The 5,454-nt window shown below is 42.4% G+C and overlaps 1 pseudogene; it reads right to left on the bottom strand.

Annotated features, from left to right (window-relative positions):
* Positions 1 to 358: 358 nt before the first annotated feature.
* Positions 359 to 1,039, bottom strand: LOC116915237 (annotated as a pseudogene).
* Positions 1,040 to 5,454: the final 4,415 nt, after the last annotated feature.

Raw genomic sequence — 5,454 nt, 5'->3', positions numbered from 1 at the left:
TTTTTAAATTGAGGAACTTCATGAAAGAATGATTCCTGTTCCCATAAATGTCTCAACAGTCTAAGGTTTCCCAGACAGCCCATCTCCGTGCAATGGGTCAACATTCCGGGCCACAGAGTCTTGTCGCAGGTTCTTCAGCCCAAGTCCAGGTTTGCTGCATCTCACTACATCCATCCTGAAGACCTGATAACAGGCTTCGCGACCAGCTGTCAATCTCAACTAAACTTCCTTCAGTCCATACCCCTTGGCTCTTGAGTCATCATTAAACCATCTCACTTCTCAAGCACAAGCATATACGCCACTTCTTATTCTCTTTGGATAAGGTATTCCATGCCAGCCGGTGTTTCTCTTTGTTCCTTTAGGGCGACTTGGGTGGCAGGGCAAGTTGTCCTGTGACATTGCTGTCTTTAGCCTTGGCCTCAGTGATGACCAGCTTATTCTACAGTGTACACGGCAGCTGGAGTTAGGCCTCTGCAGCTTCTCCTGCTTCAAGGTTTCAAGTTCCCAGTGTGATCTGTCAAGCTTCTCCAGAACTCTCTTCTGACCTCCCTTTACCTTTGCAGAAATCTTTGTCAGACTCTGCAAAAGCTTCTGTTGCAGCTGCCACTGCTTCTGAACCTATTGAAGTTTCTCCTCAAGTACTTGCTTCTCAGCCTGGAGTTCTCAAATGAAGCTCTGTGTACTTCCTTTGAGCCTCTTACCTGGGGTAAGACCTGGGTCAGGGCACATCTCCTGTGTCCACATGATCCAGATATGTGGCCTTAAGTTACTTCCAGTGTTCCTTAGCTTCGGTTGCCTGGGTCAACTTATATTTTCAGAAACCAAAGTGTCTGGGTTCTGGGCTGTGTTGTTCTTCTGAATCAGAAGATGCTGTAAGAAGTTTACTACTTTCAAGAACAAGCAAAGCAGCTACCTTTCTTCCGAGAGTCCCTCACAAACTCTCCCATGATCTTGACAGGCAGCTCTGCTTTTTCCTGCAAACCTATAGGTTCTAGAATGCCTGCTACTCAGCCAGGACCTCTTTTGCCACCACAGCGGGATTCTCTGTGGCCCCACACTCTGCCTCCCTCCATGCCTTTGGATTCCCCTGGCACTTTCTAATTTTCAATGTGCACACTTCCGACCTGTCCCAGGAGTCTTGCTGGATTGTCTTTCATTTTCACTCAATTCTAAAGAAGAAAACTCCTGTTCAGTTTCTTTGACTCATTCATCATTCATTAATGAGATGTGCAGTCGCCGTGAGTTTGTGAATTTATTAAAGGTATGTTTGAACTTATTTCAATGTTTCTGAATTTGTTAAAATTTATTTTGTGTCTCACAGTGTAGTATATTTTAGAGCAGCCCCTATGTGTTGCTGGGTAGAAAGCATGTCCTTTGACATTTGTGAGGAATATTCTGTCAATAGCTATTAAGTCCACCTGCTGTATGATGTCATTTAATTCTGTTCCACTGCTTGTGCTCAGATAACCTGTGTATTGGAGAAAGTGTGATATTGAAATTATCTACTATTAATAGGTTTGTGTCAATTAGTGTCTTTAACTCCACTGGTTCACTTTTTATAAATTTGTTTCCACCAGAGTTTGCTGCATATATGGTTAGAATAGTTGTCTTCTTGCTTACCTGTTCCCTTGATTATGATGAAGTAGCCCCCCATTTATCTCCTCTAATTAGTTTGCATTCGAAGTTCATTTTGTCAGACCCTAGGGTAGGGATAGCTATTCGCTTCCTTGTTCCATTTGACTGGAGTATTTTTGCCCTTCCTTTTACTCTACGGTGATGCTGTCTTTAAGGCTAAGATGTGTTTCTTATAGACACAGAGGATTTTGGTTCTTGCTCTGTTAAGCCAGTCTGTGTCTTTTGGCTGGAGAACATTAATATTGAAAGTTATTATTGAAATGTGTATGCTGACTGCAGTCAGTGTATTGGTTATTTTTGGTGTCTTGCATTGTCAATAGCACTTTGCATTTCTGTAATTATAGTTTCATTTGTTTTCTGTTCACAGTTTCTTCACTACTCTTGTTCTCTTCAGCCTGAAATATTGCTTCCTCTATTTTCTTCATACTCGGTCTGTTTAATAGTTATTTTTAAGGTTGCTTTTATCATGAAACATTCTTTTTCTCCATCCGTTATGGAAGAAGTTTTGTTGGACTCGTGGTATTTTTAAGACTTGGAATGCATCGCTCCACACTCTTCTGGCTTTCAACGCTTCCATTGAGAAATTATCTGTATTCTGATACCCTCTCCATTGTATGTGACTTATGGTTTTTATCTTGCAGCATTCAATATTCTTTCTTCATTTTGTATTTAATGTTTTAAATATGATACGCTATGGGCAGTTTCCTGTCTTGTCTTTTCTATTTATTGTTCTGTGTGCTTCCTGTATCTGGATTTGAGGAAGCTCTCCTCTATGATCTTTTGAGGATCTGTCCTATGCTATTAACCTGGAACTTTTCTCCCTAGTATATTCCTATAATCTGAAGTTTTGGTCTTTTCAGCCACAATGAACTCCTCCTGTATACCACAAAGTGCCTGTCTGTAGTTCTGGCTACTTGGGAAACTGAGTGGGGAGGATCATTTGATTTGATAAGCTCAAGCCTCAACAGCATAATAAAATCCCATATCAAAACAAAATAATCTATATCATAGTTCTACGAAAGCTTTGTTCCAGTTAGTGAGTATTATCTTTGAGTGCAATAATAGTTTACAGATTTCCTTTAAACACCTCTTTATTTTCCCACTGTCTACAATGAGTCTCATTTGTTTCTGTAATTGGTTCTGTAACTTGGGAGCTGCATGTTGCCATTTCAACACCCAGAAGACAGAAGCAAAAAGGCAAGAATTCAAGTCCAGCCTGGGCTTCTTGAGATATCTGAGGCCACCCCGAACTATATAGCAAGACTGGGATTAGGGTTGGGGAATGTTTGTGTGTGTGTGTGTGTGTGTGTGTGTGTGTGTGTGTGTGTGTGTGTTTGTGTATTTTGAGAGAGGTCCTCACTGAGTAGCCCTAGCTGGCATGAAACTCAGAAGAAACATTAGCCTCTGCTTCCCAAGAACTAAGATTAAAGGTATGTCCCACCATGCCAGGTTATTTTATAACAAAACATTTTCTGGGGAAATCCAACACATATCTAAAGGGAACCCATGACAGACCAAAATACAGATAGTACCAAAGTTCAACGTGGTGAATCAATGAGTTTTTTTTTAATTACTTATGGGACTACAGGGGTTACTTACCTACTGGAGCAAAAATGACTCAAAGACAGTTGCTTCACCAAAGCCACACAGGTGACAGCTCTCTGTAGCTCAGGAGGTTGGCAAATATCCTTTCCTGGTCGCTCAATTAATCTAAACCTCTTCTAGGCAGCTTGGCTGGTTGGTCTCTGCTGCTTCCAGGGAGACAGTCCAGTCTCTTCTGCTTGGCTTGGCTTGTCTGAGAGTAAATTAGACATCTTGACTGCTTACTCTATCAGGGAGGGTTTTGCTGAATTTGGTCAGTTTCAGGAACTTCCTGAGGATGCTGTAAATGATTTTCTCTTAGGGCTTAAGAAGCTTTCCTTTCAGTATAGAATGTTTCAGTCTCAGAGAAAACTGCTACACAACATGGAGGAAGGGCTGAGAATGGTGAAAGAAGAAAAAGAAATAGACTCAGTGCTTGACCTCATGCAGAACAGGATGGGACAGGAAGAATGAAGGCCTAGCCACAGAGATTTCAGTGGCTGTGCATTTGTGACTGCCCATTCTGTAGAGATCTAGATGCGTGCGATCTACCTCCCAGTCAAAGGTTACTGAAGTGTGTGGATAGAATTACTTTCATGGTACTAACAGCTTTTTCTGCTACAAGGCACAAATCTCAAAGAAAGTTTCCTAACTTCTGAGAATTAAGAAAAGAGTATACTCCCATGACACTGACCTTAAGCCATAGTACCATGACCCAGGCTAGTGTAGGCTTTGAATATATTTCATATCTTTTGTGCAGCTACCATGTAATTCTCCTTTTCCTTGATGTTGGGGATGGTACTTAAGGCCCTGTACATGCTGGGAAAGCAGTCTAGCAATGCCTTACATTTACAACCTGTGTTTAAACATTTGTTAGGTGCCAACACTGAACCCTGTCCTTAAGCATACATAAAGATGTTACCACTTTCTACCTAAGTATTCTCCCTGTAATTTAGGGGAAAGAAAACTTAAATTGTCGGGAGATGCTAAGTTAATGCACTATCCAAGGTGCACAGCTAGTCAGTAGCAAAGCCTGGCCTGACTCCTCTGAAGTCAAATGTGTGCATGCCTCCTCCAAGGAGGAATAATGCCATGGCAAGCTCCCCAAGAAAGTTGAGGGGCCGGATCAATCACTATGTCCTCCAGCTGTACCGATGGAAGGACTTTGTCTCACCAGCAATAGCTATTATAGCAGCAATAACTCAACTCCACAGACATTAACAACCTAGAATTTTAGAAGAATGATCCTTATCTACTCTATTACTGGAAACCAGTTGGACTCGATTTTCTTTATATTAAGATCAAGACACTTGTTTACACAAAGGCCATAATTAACAGAACTAAGAGTAATTCTTCATTTTAACAAAATTTTGTATATGTTTCTATAGAGTTTTAAACCCACTCATGTTCTGGCCAGTGGGGCACAAATTCAACAGCTTTGAACATAGGTTTGTCCTTTGGGTATTCATTCTCTCTCTCTCTCTCTCTCTCTCTCTCTCTCTCTCTCTCTCTCTCTCTTCTTCTCTCTTTCTCACACACACACATGTGCACAAACACACACACATGTGCACACACGCGCACACACGTACACATACACGCACACATACACGCATGCATACGCACGCACACACAAACTACGCACACACATAAACTCACACACACATATGCACACATGCATACACACACGCACACACACACACATCATATACGTGCACAAACACACACACGTGTGCACACACACCTATACACACATATGCACGCACACACATACACGCACACACATGCATGCACACATATGCACACACACGCACAGACATGCACGCACACACATACATATGCACACACATCACACACACACACACACACACACATGCACACACGCACACACACGCACACACACATACACACACATGCACACATGCGCACACGCACACACACGCACACATACACACGTGCACGCACACGCACACATGCACATACACGCACACAGTGCACACCTATGCACACACTATGCACACACACATGCACACACATGCACACACACATGCACACACGCACACACACATATGCACACACATATGCACACACACATACACACACGCACATGTGCACACACACATGTGCACACAAATGCACACACACATGCACAGACATGCACGCGCACACATACATATGCGCACACACATACACACACACATGCATGCACACACATACACACACATATGCGCACACACACAT

This window comes from Rattus rattus, chromosome 14 (assembly GCF_011064425.1).
Source record: "Rattus rattus isolate New Zealand chromosome 14, Rrattus_CSIRO_v1, whole genome shotgun sequence".
Lineage (NCBI taxonomy): Eukaryota > Metazoa > Chordata > Mammalia > Rodentia > Muridae > Rattus > Rattus rattus.
This window is presented reverse-complemented; position numbering and strand designations above follow the sequence as displayed.